Raw genomic sequence first — 14891 nt, forward strand, 5'->3', positions numbered from 1 at the left:
CAAAGGCTTTGTTGGGCCTACTCGGTTAAGGGTTTCAAACTTCTCAAAGATATGAGTAATCAACAAGTAGATGATCTAGATACTAGCACAATATGCTTGGTTAGATCCTTGATAGCTCATTGTTAATGCACATTTAGCATTACTTCAGTCTTCAATATCTCCACACTCTATTTCTTCACACAGACCTAATCTTCTCTTCTAGATATTCATACATACAAAATCCTCATCTACTAAAACCCTAGACATGATGTCCTTATAAAGGAGTCTGATTTCATGTCGGTCCAATAGGATTACATTACAAGTTCCTAGGTTCAATGCATCTAGACACATTTGGTAACATGACACAAAATCATCACCAAAGTGTCGGTGGATGATAACTCATCACAAAAATACCAGTTGGTAACTCATCACAGAGTAATACTGGTTCATACAATTTACTGATTGCCGGTTGTTAAGAAATGAAGACTGGTAGATCAAAGTGTTAACTACCGCTTTGTTCCTTCGTACCGCTTGAGATCCTCGAACCGCTTGAGGTCTTCAGTCAGTTTGTGACCGGTAAACATCTTCTGCAAAACACCGATAGTCTAAAGACTATAATACATAGTACCGGTTGGAACAATTACCAGTTGAGCATAACTCATACATAAAGAAAGTGATCACAAAACAAGTGTGTGTCCATCAATGACAATCACAAAATCATAAAAAGTGCTAATAGAAAAAGCATCCGTGAATGTTATTGTTGTCTCTGCAGCCCCTCAAAGGCCTAAGAGACATTTCATTCATGTGATAATGGATATTCCTTCCCCCAAGAAGGTTAAGTCAATTAATTAAAAGCCTTTAAAAGGAGAAATTTCTGATCTATATGCCAAATTTATGCAATCTAGACAACCATTTTATAACACCATTGCACATACGTATAACACTCGTAATAACAAGCAAGTTCCCGGACAACAAACACAAATTTATTTACCACCATCTCAATCGACTCTTCCTAAGGCACATGTGTCGACAGACAAGTGACTGAGTGATTATGTTCTTATCGAGCAACTTAAGGTTACTCCGACTAAGATCTCACTATGGGATTTGCTTCAAACCATCTCGGTATACCAAGGTATACTGCACAAAGCTTTATAGAAGATCTTGCTACCTTCCTTTGCAAGACCGGCTAATGTGAATGTGTTTATGGATCACATTCGTTCCGATTCTCCAAATATTACTTTCTATCTACATGAATTTCCGCCTCCCGAGGTGAGGAATCTAGCAGATCCTTTGATGATTATTGTCCATGTGAATGGTGTGGGTATCAGAAAAACTCTAATTCATACTGGATCTACACTTAATGTTTGTCGATTGGAATTGCTACCAAAGATCAAAATAGAACTGAAATCTTTGGCAACGTCCTCTCTGTATATTCGAGGTTTTGACAACTATGAAAAAACCGTTGTAGGAATTGTCATACTGTCCTTGAAGGTTGGAACAGTAAATATTACAACCCTTTTGCACAGTATGCAAGGTCCTTTACCATACAACCTTCTCCCAGGTAGACCTTGGCTTCATGCCTTGGGATATGTGTCTTCTATACACTTCATGGAGTGGTGAAGTTTGTGGTTGATAACTGGGTTGTCACAGTTAGAGCTGACCCTGAGGTTATGCAGTTATGTTAGATTGCCGCAGTGGGTCAGGCTGCTGCTACACCCTCATTTCATAATTGGGTAACAAGATTATCTTCTTCGGTGATAACTTCTGCTTCTGCCACCTCCCCTAAAAAGGAAGAGTGTAAGAAATAAGAGATCCCTAAGGAAGTCGCTAAAAAGGAGGTCATCTGAGTTTCTCACGATTGACACTCCTAAGACGGAAATGCTAGAGCCATCGCCTAAGAGATGATCTCTAGTAAAGTTGTCTTCCCCATCAAAAGCCAATGCATTCTTAGGTGATGATTGGGATTCTTTGGACTTCACCAATTCCCATGTTGGTGAATACAAAGTAGATGCTGTCCAATTGAGTTTTCCAAAGATAGCATTCACTTTGGGTATGAAGGATGATTATGCATCCATAAAGCCGGGGGACGCTTACCATGTGGATCATCTTTTCTATACCAAACCACCATCAGGGAAGGAGATTCAAGAGATCTATGGTGCTGGATACAAGCTAGTCTCTCAACTTGGGTACAATGGAAGGGGTTGTGGGCCTAATGAGCAAGGCATTCAAATCCCTTTAGAGGCCGGACTCGCCACCACAACACTAGACTAGGGTACCATCATACGAGACGATTGGTGAAATCATGGTTGACTGTGAACATAATTTCGGCTGATCCCTTGCCTTTGGAGCTTGTCCATCTAGAACTCATTGATACTAGTACATCACATTGTGAGATTCCCTTGGACTTATTCACTTCGAAAGAATCCTTGAAGGAATTTAGAGGTGTTTACGAGGGGCTTCCCTCCTATTACCATAAACGCTGATTCTCGTATTGCTTGAATGCTCAAGCCTACTTTAGAGATTCCGCTGTAAAGGGGGCACGTCTCTCTCGTAATGAAGATCAAATATCTGTTTCCCATCCAGATGAAAGTAGTGCGCTCCTACGCAAGTAGACTACTGATTTTGTTATGAGTGATAAGGCTCGTGATAAAATTATAAAGATTGGGAAGTGCTTGTTCCCTGAAGAATCGAAAGAATATTTTGAGTTGTTACATCAATTCCCTGACATCTTTGCCTGGTCTTATGAAGAGATGGTTGGCATTGATGAGTCAATTGAAGTACACAAGGTTGTGCTTAGTCCAGATGCCAAGTCGGTGAAACAAAAGATTCGAAAAATGAATCCTAAGTTGGCCTTGTTGGTCAAGACCGAGATAGAGAAGCTCTTAAAAGTTGTCTTTATCCGGCCTATTGTCTACTCACCTTGGATCTCAAACATTGTACCGGTGAGAAAACCTGACGGGAGAATCCGTATTTGCATCGACTTTCGGGATGTGAATAAAGCATCTCTCAAAGATGACTTTCCCCTCTCTAATATTGATATGATCGTTGATTCGACTACAAGGTATGCTTTGCTTTCATTTATTGATGACTTCTTGGGTTATAATTAAATCTGCATTAACCTGGAAGATTAGTATAAGACTGCCTTCACGACCTCATAGGGAACCTTTTTCTATGTCGTCATGCTGTTTGGGTTGAAGAGCGTGGGAGCAACCTATCAATGAGCCATGACTTTGATCTTACTTGATTTCATCCATAAGATCCTAGAAGATTATGTCGATGACATTTTGGTAAAATCCCTAGCACGAGGGATGCATGTTAAAAATCTACATCTGGTCTTTGAAAGACTTCGGTTATACAAAATGAGACTAAACCCTCTTAAGTGTGTCTTTGGTGTTGACGTAGGGAAACTGTTAGGATTCCCAAAGATATTGAGGGGGGGGGGGGTGGTGAATCAGTATTTGACCGGTTAATGAATTTTTTGAATTTATTATATGAAAAGCATTCCAAAATTGTGTATCGGTAAACCAAAATTAATGCAGTAAATAAGAGCAACAACCACAACATGAAAGACACACCATAACACAATAGTTTTAACAAGGAAACCTGGTGTGGGAAAAACGTCAGAGGGATTTGTGACCCACTATATTCGCTTACTAGCCAATAAGAGAATATTACTGTTACAATAGGGGCCTACACATGTAGGAAGGCCAACTGCCTAAAGCTCACTGCTTACATACAAAAAGAGAAGTCTCACTGACTTACAAAATGGATTATACAAATCCAATGTCATGTACTGCTTTAGATCAACATCTGCTATGCCAGGTTCAGTACCAGTTTAAGCTCTGTAATAATCATAAACCCTTATCCAAAAATCTGCGTTATAATTCACACATTTGGTCTGCAATAATCTAGCCACAACACTTACTAAATGATCTACAAGATCTCATACTTATATGAATCTTATTACAATCCGCCATGTTGGCTTACAAAAAGATTTTACAATTAAATACAAAATATAATTAAACAAAATTCCTGTCGGCCATGGTGCCGGTAATCAATCTTTTCGGTGCTGGTGAATTGTATGCTGGTGTAGAGTCTGCTGGTGTGAGTGCTTGCCGGTATAATATGATTGTAAGGTTTCCATCAATGACAATATCTTCAATCACCTACAATTTCTCATTGGAGTATGCATTTGCCAACATAAACTCTTGGGGTTTATCGTCTCTCGCCGAGGAATTGAAATAGATATAGATAAGATTGATGCTATTGTCAACATGCCTCCACCTAGAAACATCTCTTAGCTTTGTAGTTTGCAAGGGACAATCCACCATCCGTCGATTTGTGGCGAAATTGGCTGATCGGACTCTCCCTTTCACACGATTGCTGAAGAAGGATGTTCACTTTAAATGGAATGAAGACTATCCAAAGTATTTTGATTCCATCAAAGATTACTTGGTTAATACTCCTATCTTGATGCCGACTATGTCTGATAGACCTTTCTTCTTATACATCTCTGCTACATCTTATGCTCTAGCAACATTGCTAGTTGAGTGTGATGATGAAAGCCGAGAGAGAGCTGTCTATTACATTAGTCGTACATTGATAGATTGGGAGACCCGATATTCTGCCATAGAGAAACAATGGTTAGCTCTTGTGTTCGCAACCTAGAAACTAAGACATTACATTCTCCATGCTGAAACACGGGTCATTGCCAAAAATGACATCCTTAATCACATTTTTGGTAAATTTGATCTCTCGGGACACTTGGCTAAATGGGTAATGCTGCTCTTTGAATTTGAAATGTAGTTCATCTCTCAGAAGTCAATTAAAGGACAAGTTATCGCTGATCAATTGGTTGATTCTCCCTCAAGCCAAACTTTTCCCACCCTAGACCTCTTCCCCGACAAGGACGTCTTGATCATTGATCAAGACCCTGTATGGGACATGTATTTTGACGGTTCAAGATGTCAAACTGGTTCTGGAGTAGGCGTAGTCTTTGTTTCACCTGAAGGAAAATAGGTTCGCCTTTAATTCCACCTTGAATTTCATTTCACTAATAATATCGCTGAGTATGAGGCCCTTATTGTAGGACTCTATGCCGCGGTTACCATGGGTGTGAAACATATCCACATCCATGGAGATTCCGAACTCATTGTAAATCAAGTGACAAGTGCCTATTGTGTGAAACAGCTGAAGTTGTCTCAGTATAAGGATTTAGTTCTCACTATACTGAAGCAATTCGCTACTTAGATGATCGATAGCATCCCCCAGATAGAAAATCGTCATACAGATGCAATGGCAAGCACAACTTCCCTTGTAGGCCCTGATTCTGTCCAAGATGAGTACCACTTTGTGGTGCAATTCCTTCGCACACCAGTTGTTTTAGATAACGCATATCAAGACAATCTCATATGTGCTCATCTCTACTCAAGAGAATGATTTGCACATATATTTGATTATCTAAAGTCCAAAAGCTTTCTCGAAGATGCTAGTAAGAGTTCACGCGTGCAAATTCAAAAATTAGCTACCCGTTATATCCTCCTATCTGACATATTATAGAGGAGATCATTTAATGGTCTTCTTTTGCGATGTTTAACAAAAGTCGAGATCCCTGTGGCCCTTCAGGAAGCCCACTCGGGCTCTGGGGGTGGTCATTTTGGTGGTAAATATTTGGTGCACAAACTTATTCATATGGGGTACTATTGGCAAACAATGGAGCAAGAATCCTTTGCTTTTGTTAAGAAATGCCCTCAGTGTCAACAACACAACAACTTGATTTGAGCCCCCGCATAGGAGCTCCGTAGTCAAGTTTCTACGTGACGTTTTCAGACCTGGGGACTAGATAATACTCGTAAATATCTCCTTCGTTGTCTAAACATCATATCTTAATTATTACCACCACAAATTACTTCATGAAGTGGGCCGAAGCAATACCACTACGTTCGACTACCGCTGACATGATTTGTGGTTTTATCATGGATACCATCATCTCTCAATTTGGTATACCTACTACCCTCATTTCTGATAACAGTATGCCGTTTAAGAATAAGGAGGTCAATAAGTTCCTTGCGAAGTTCCACATTCAACATCACTTTTCCAATCCTTACTATCCACAGTCCAACGACCAAGCGGAAGCATCTAACAAAACCATCGAGCAGATCTTAAACAAAACTGTCACTAAGCATGGTAAGGATTAGCATTCACAACTGATTTATGCGTTATGGGCCTATCACACGAGTGTCTATATGGCTACAAGAATGACGCCCTATAACCTCGTGTATGGTGCTGATGCCATCATGCCTCTCGAATTGAAGATCCCCTCTTTACGTATCTTCTTAAAAGGGGTTATCGATGATGATTCTTATCGCACTCTTTGTCTGAATCAACTGGAGTTGTTAGATGAGAACCATTTCAAGGTCCTTCAACATCTCCAGACTTATTAGAAATATCAATCTCGTTAGTATAACCAAAGTGTGCTTCCCAGAACATTCCAAATAGGTGACTTGGTCCTCTATGAGAACCAGAGAAATGTCAATGCGCCGACCGACCAAAGCGAAAAATTTAGTTTGAATTGGTTAGGTCCTTACATCGTCACTTCTGTGTATTGTTCTGGTGCCTATGGTTTATCTTCCATGGATGGCACTCCTCTCAAAGATCCTATCAACACTATGCACTTGCATCGATAGTATGCATAAAAAATACGTAATATGTGTCTTGCATGTGATGCCTAGTTCCTTACGATGCTCACATCCTGATGCGTATCCTTTGTCAGCACAAACCTCCATTATTGTGTTATAGAGTGACTATGCATAGCCATATCCATGTGTGTGTGTGCGTGTGTACATATGCTCTATTCTAAAACTCACAGATCATCATAGTATTTCACCATGCATGTATGGACATAATGACATGTAAATGAAATCATGATAGCCATATAATCTAAATCATACATCATATAAGCAGATAATACAAATGAAAACATCCATCCATGATGACACAAGAGAGAAGATCAAAATTAAGAATCACATCATATATATGTATAATGTATCATGTACATGTATTGCATCACTACAAAACATGTGATGATGTCATATATGTGTAAAATACATCTTTGTACATATAAAAAAGAGTGCTATACATAAAAAATATATCAGCCCGCTAGTGCTGACGGATCTTGGCCTCGTGTTGGTGGACCTTGGGTTGGGGGGCGTGTCTCTGAGCTGGCTGGTGCTGGTGGATCTTGGTCTCTCCTCAGAGGCTGCTGAATTGAGGTGGACTATGATCTCACCACTGTAGTGCTCCGTGAGCACAAAGCCCTTAGCTCCCCTCATAGCTCCACAATAGTCTCCTGCTGCATCATCATCTCCTCCCGCAGATCGATCTCTCATTGACGTGCGACATCTAGGTTTGTCATCAGCTGACGCACTCGGGGGTGGTCTAGATGACCTATGACACCCAGTTGAGCGACATCCAACTGTCGCTTAAGGTCATCAACCTAGCTCTGTAGAGCAACACCTTCCCTCTCGACACTCCCAACTCACGTCACTACCTAATCTGTCTCTCTTTCTCAAGACACTCCATACCTCCTGCAAGGCCTGATCCCACCGTCCTGTCATAGTGGCCAGCTGTGCTGCTCCCTGGACCAACTCCACCCGACCCTCCTTGTATATTGTCCATAGCCATGCTACAGGCTCGAACAAACATGCGTGTCATCTTGTCGACTGGATGGGCTGATAAGAATCCAGCACAGATCCTTGAGGATGCACATCCAGGATGATCTCTGCGAGTTATTGATAGACAAATCTCATCCACTCCACCACACCCTCTGCAAACACAAAAGAATTTTGCATCAGTACCTCATCATATGAAAAATATCCATCTATGCATATGTGTATAAAAAGAAGTGAAAGTACATAAACAAAAAATGGCATATGGATACTAGGATCACCCACCTGCTAGTTTGGATCTCACAAAGGATCCCTACTGCTGGAGCCCTCTGCACCAACTGCGACAGTCACTGGTGGTACAGTTGGTGCTACTAGGAGTGCTCGCCCGACCGGTCTATCTGGACTCCGGATCCTCCTCCGGCACCGCTGGTCTGGTCTATCCTCCTCTGCCTCCGATGAGTCCTTAGACTCGTCCTCTCCCAATGCCCCTGCATCTCCTCCTGCTGTGTCTAGTGGGAAGATTGGTGCCATAGAAACTCTCTCTCACCACATCGCGAAGTCGATAGTGACTCTGACATCATCTATATCTAGTTGTCGATCAATGTCTTCATCGTCACTACCCTCAGAGCTGTCCTGCATGTCCCTGATGGTGGGACGAGGATGGTCTTGGGGTCTCAAAGTGCTCCTGACCGATCATGCATAGGTAGGAGCGACGAGTGACACTGTCTACACCTGGCTAAACTGCCTTGTGCATCGGTGCTAGTAGTGGGGAATGGCCATGTAGTCCTACCGACTGAGTAAGAATCAGTCTCTTTGAATCCTCAAAAGCTATAGTTGATCTGCGACCCAAACCCCCATCTCTCGATATGGCTTCTAGACAATGTCATCAATCCCAAGCTAATGAAATGAAATGTGGTAGAAGGTCAAGTCTTCTATGCGCCATGCTCCATGCCATAAAGGATAGGTGTGTGCCTGCGACATGTCCAAGTGCATAAGCGTTGGGTATCCTACAGGTCGGGTGCACATGATGTGCTCGAAGGCCCACACCTATAGTAGAGTACATGCAGTTAGACTATGGTACTCATGGTGCACGTACCGTGACACTCATAGTATAAATGAACCAACATGTTGCAACCCCACGCATATAAAGTCTGCCTCTCCTCCATCTCTCTAATAAGGGGCACAAACCCTGCTGCCAGCTCTGATCCTCGACCATCTTTCAAGACCTGCAGTGCTACAGTCTTTATCATAATGCACTGGACAAGGGGAATGATGACTCGACCTTGGCCTAGTGCTCATAGATACACGTGCCCTGTGTTGTCTATTCACTAACCTAAGGCCCACTCTTGCTAGGCAATGAGATCACGCTGTGATAGGATCGCTATGGTGACTCACTCCCCTGTGATGGGAAGCTACAAGATCCGGTAGACATCTACTAATGTCCCGATCTTGTCCCCTATGGGTAGGTGAAATGACATGGTGACAGTGTCCCAACGCTCCATCAGCGCCCGTAGCATGGGGGCATGAAACTGGAACTCAGGAAGCATGTACATCCACCATAGGCTGACCTTGCACAATAGTCGCTGCTCGACCGGTGTGAGATCCTCCAATCTATCTCACAACATCTGCAATAGATGCCCTGTAGTTTGCTTCCACATGTCGGGCAATCTTTGCACATTTGAACAACATAAAAACATTCCATCAGCTTCCTTCTTCATCATTTTTTGTAGACACTAGCATGCCCAGAAGACTACATCGCATGTTCTAGATGAAAGCGCGTCCTCCAGACGCTAGTGCTCATCTAGGACAGATGCAAGCTGGTAGGACGACAACGTGTCCTCTGAATGCCTGCACTGCTGTCCCTAGAAAATTTCTCAAAACATGCATAAAATGATAAAAATGTATGATTCGAAGTGTACTTGGTCAGGCTCCTCGCCCTGCTCAACTGTGGTGCGAAGCTCCTTGATCATACTCGCCCTAAGCTCCCATCTTTGAGGTATTTTTTCTCTGGTTCTACACAATTCTAAGCTTGAATACTTGTAGTGAATAGTAAAAATGACCCTTCCATGGGCCCACTTTTGAGTATATAGACTAAATTTTTGCCTAAAATGGCTCCTGCCTTCTTTGGGATAATTCTGGCTTGTTTTCCTTCTTGTTTTACCCACTTCATTGGGGCAAAACATGATGGGGCATATACTCGACTACATTTGATTTTTCACTTCTTTCTGGACTAACGCTTCTTAGTCATTCTTCTCGTCTGAGTAGCTTCCTCCATTTTTCATGTTGACACATTTGGTTGGTTTGTAGCATGTGCTTTGTCTTTTTAGATGCTACATTTTCTTTGTAGAAACTTGGGGGCATCATTCGTGATCATGGACCTGACTTTTGCAACTTCCGCAATGTCTCCGATGTGTATTTATTTCCATCGACACATTTATTGCACGACGTGAGCTTGACAAATATGTTTTCTAATCTAATTTTGTGTGACTGATCCCTAAGGTTGACTAGTCCACTAAAGTGGGGGCAAGATGTAGTGTCCTAAATTGTACCTAGTGCATTTATGACACTTGTGCATGATGCCTAAGGCACTTATGGTGACCCTATGATCAAAATTGTAACATTTTGTCATCATAGGACCTTCATTCCTAGGATCCTTGTTTAGCCTTGTCAACCCTTTGGGACCTATCCGTGATGGATGACAACGCAACAGGAGGACGTCCGTGCATTGCGCTAATGTCACAGAAAATGGTCGGATGTTAAAAAGTGTCAGTGACTTAGATGCGCACTGACGTGTGTCCTTTGGCCTGCGTCATGCCGTAAAGGTTGTCCGCGCTTGTTTTGAATTAAAAACCCTTTCCAACTCATTTGGAGGGGTTCCAACTTTGGGTTCTTAGCTCTTGATCATTGTGCTCTCTCAAGCTCTCTCAAAAGCTCTCTTTGTAAAACTTTTGGCTCATACAACATGAACATCAAAATCAAGCTATCAATACCAACATCAAGGTTCCCGACCTCGTGGTGGCTTCTTACCAATTTGTCTATCAAGTGGGCTTCATCATGTTCCCGGTATCAAATATCAAGGAGGGTTTGATTTCCAAACTTACTCTCTATTTCACTTTCACACAATGAGTCCTTTGCATTAATAAGTGTATTTACCAATATTCCAATATTTATTTGCATGCAATAGGAATTAGATTTCTTTTTGCATCTATTTTCCTTTCTATATCAATCTGGCTGTCTGTGGTGACAGAAACACCTAAGCGAGGGTCTGAGTGAGGCAGGCCCCTATACAAACCCAACATTCTCCCCCTTTTCTATGTGTGTAGGTACAGGTTGGTCCCAGTGCCTGGACTCTAAGACTTATTTCTTTCTGGATGTACAAACGACAATGCAATGTGCTAGTGTTTGCGCACCATGCTGGCATCCTGAACCCGAGAGCCTCCTAGGTTCCCCATTCACCCTATCTTTTTTGCTTCATGTGTCTGTTTAAGCAGATTTATTTCACTCATATTCTATACATTCTATATTTATTCATTCATAGTTGGTTAGCTTGTTAGATAGTTAGTAGTTTAGTTAATTCTGTTGCTGTTCTGTGTTCTGTCTGTAAGAACCAGACACCTTTGTTTATCTCTGTGTTCTATTCTCCTAAACCACTAGTGCACTGCATTATTGCCTCAGTTACAGAACCTTGTAGAGTTTTCCAAAGGTTTGTTCCAGTTCTTTGACAGATCCAGAGCATTCGTTTTGCTCTTGGCTCAACGTCACGCCTGTTTGAAGAGGTATTCAAATGGATAATTTATCCTTAGGGATTTGTCCTTCCCAAGGTGAAAAATTCCATCCATTACAAGTATGATCACCATGAGATGGTTAGGACAACAACGTTGAGGACCATTTTTTGTGATGAGTCTATCAATGGCCCTGAGATCAGATGGGAGGATATTTTGATGTATTACAACACTCTTCCTTCCATTTTGGTCAGATTAGTTGGAGGTTTTATTTGCCCAGATAGGAGATCACATAGACTGTCAGTTGGTTGGGGTAGGATTTTGTTGAGCATAATGCAACATCAGAATATATAGCATGGGATGTTTGTATGCTGGATCATTTATACCATGATCTTCACCAGGTTGTATACGATGGTGCATCCAGTTTATCATCAGGTGTGACTCTGCTACAATTATGGTGTTGGGAGCATATTGCGATCAACTGATCGATTCATGATAGAGTGCATGGAGATGGACTACCATATATTTATCTATACCATGGCATGATTACACAACATAAGCTAGCTAAGATTGAGGCGATGGGTTTTGGATACCATGGACTCTATAGTGTGGAGATTGTGAGCCATGGATGGATGACGCTTGATCATTACTAGATATCATGCAGACTAGATACTTGCTTGGTTAGATTCCTTTTGTGATTGAGAGGGAGCTAATTTAGAGAGTACTTAGACAGTTTGGCAGGCCACAGGGTATTCCACAGGGTGTTGCCTTGTATGCACGAACATACAAGGACAAGCGATATTGGGGTCCTTCGCTCTCCTTTGATGCAACATATACAGATTTCATTTCCATGCCACTTGTTCCTTATGAGATGAGACCACATATATTGGATGCTGGCACTACTAAGGAGTATGGTAGATACTTAGCAGCTCACCCATTCCTTCGCATTATAGATCCTACAGATCCACCACTGAGTTCAGAGGATGAGGATGATGATGAGGATGACCCTCAACAAAGGAGGAGGTGATGGAAATAGGGTGGGTGAGGAGGGGATGGAGAGGAGGGGGATGATGGTAGAGGTGGGAGGAGAGGTGAGAGACCATGTGTTTTGGGTGGACATTTTGTGCTGAGAGGGCGAGGTCTTCCACCACCTATCAGAGGCAAGAATGCAGGTAGGGGTGGAGGGCGAGGTGGACCATTATTACTTGGTCCAAGAAGAGGTGGTGAGAGAGTTGGAGGCCAAGGGAGTGGATTAGATAGATGCCAAGGGGGGAGAGAGGGGAGAGGTACACCTCTCAATTTTGGGCAAGTTGGTCCCGATCTAGGTGTTTCGGTTGCACATGGTGGATTTGATGAGGAGAGTTCTGAGGATGATGTGCCATTGATTAGATGTCGAATTACTAGGGTACAAAAGGTTGATGCCCCGACAGGTGGACACATAGCAGAGGGACAAGTGGGAGGGGATGGAGAGGATGAGCCAATCCAGTAGGATGTGCCAGAGGCACATGATGATACATGTGATTTGCGAGCACAGGTTGCACACCTGAAGGTAGAGATCCAGGCTCTTACCCTTGAGAGAGACACTATTAGGCATGATAGGGACATTGATATTGAGTGGTATGGATAGGCAAATAGCATGCTTCAACATATGCAACATGTTGGCTCTGGATCCATCTTCGCACATATAGTCATGGATTTGGTATGCGTTGGGAAGGAGATCTCTCACTAGCACAAATTATATGAGAGTGTGGTGCCTCCCAGTGAGAGAGTAGGTAGCTGTGTGTGTACACAATGACCATCTAGACTAAGAATTGAGAGTGGTGGAGTTATGGGACCACCTCATAGGGACCCTGATCCAGGCACATGATTGTCTGGTGGTGCATAGCCCTCTCGACAGAGACATAATGATTCTGGTGGCAGTGCAACATAATGTATCTTAGACTTGATACTGTTTGATGTTGTATCATGGAAATTTGTACACTATTGAAGCAACAAAAGGTGGAATCCTTAGTCTACATCAGTTCAAACCCTGAAAATAAGGAGTTTTGCATGAATTTTTAGCAGTTCAACCTTAGTTTGAGACCCTATATGGGTTGGTTACCTGTTGGATCAACTTTTGAGGTAGTTCACTCTTAGTTATAGTCAGTTTTGACTACCTTTTTAAAGGCTTTTAGATTAATTTTGACCCAAGGGAAAAGATATGCAAAGTTGGAGAAGATTCCAAAGAAGAAGACCATTAGTTGGAGCTAGAGTTCAAGCAGTCTCATCTTTTAGTTCTAGATCAACTCTTTCTTCTATAAGACTTCTTTCTTCTTTCTCTCAGTTAGTTTCCTTTCTCTCCGCCTGTGCTTTTAGTTAGGAATGAGCAACATTGTAGCTCATAGAAGCTTTATCAGTTATAAGGATTCCTTTATTTCTCAAGAAAAAGTGAGCAATTTTCCTTCTTAATACTTTGTGTATTATGTTGAGAATTGATTTGATGATATTTTTGTGATTCTTTCTTGGAATCTTTTGATGTTGTCTCTTTTTAACAACATTAATGTAGGAATATGCATAGTAATATAGGTTATAAATTGTGTTCAACTAGTATTGGTAATTTGAAGTTGCGAGGATACTTTATTTTCCTTCAAGCAAGCTTCAATATTAACACTTTTCTATGAGATATTGATGTGTTGCATGCTTAGTTGAGCTGTGATGAATGAGATTTCTTTTGTCGAGATGTATTGTAAGTCAATATAGCTGATTAGGCTTCTCAAAGTTTTGGTGTATCACCTCTTAGGATATGTTTCCATTCAAGCAAATTTTCCTATCCCTATTCCCATCAAGTCAAGTTTGTAGGAGGTTTCATTAAAGAGAACCAACTCGCTCTGGAGGTTGATTTCCACCATAGGTGACCCACATGCTTGGAAATCTTCCAATGATTCACAAGATTGTTGAGCTCCAAGCTTAGCATCAGGGTGCAATATTGGTGCCAATAGTTGGCTTTGGATCCCTCTTTGCAGATATATTCAGGGAGTTGGTGGGTGAACCCACAATAGTGGGTTACACTTTTTTGCCAACTTTGACACTATGATATTCATTTTCAGAAAAAAACTTCAGATTCAGACACCTATTACTTCTAAACCATAAGGAATTTGTGGATGTTGAGAACTAGTGATTTGTGTCATTTTGTATGTAGATTCTAAAAATAATTTTTTTGATAATTTTTGGAATCAATTTGCTTCCATTTTTCTATCTCCCTCGAAAACTAGTTTTTTTTCAAAAAATGACATTTTTAAAGAGTGATACTCACTTTGTATAGCATAACTTTTTTTCTATAATAGATATGAATGTGATTCTTTCGAATTTGGTTTTCTAACAACCATATCTAGTGTTTACAATTGGTTTTGTAATATTATCTTTAAAATTTCATATTTTATTAAGATTTGAAGTTGAGTTAACTATAATTTTTATATATGTCCATTTGATATTACATAACTTGTTGTATATCTAACAAAAAATCAATTTTTTTTTGGTTGGAAAG

This window comes from Cryptomeria japonica, chromosome 11, assembly GCF_030272615.1.
Source record: "Cryptomeria japonica chromosome 11, Sugi_1.0, whole genome shotgun sequence".
NCBI lineage: Eukaryota > Viridiplantae > Streptophyta > Pinopsida > Cupressales > Cupressaceae > Cryptomeria > Cryptomeria japonica.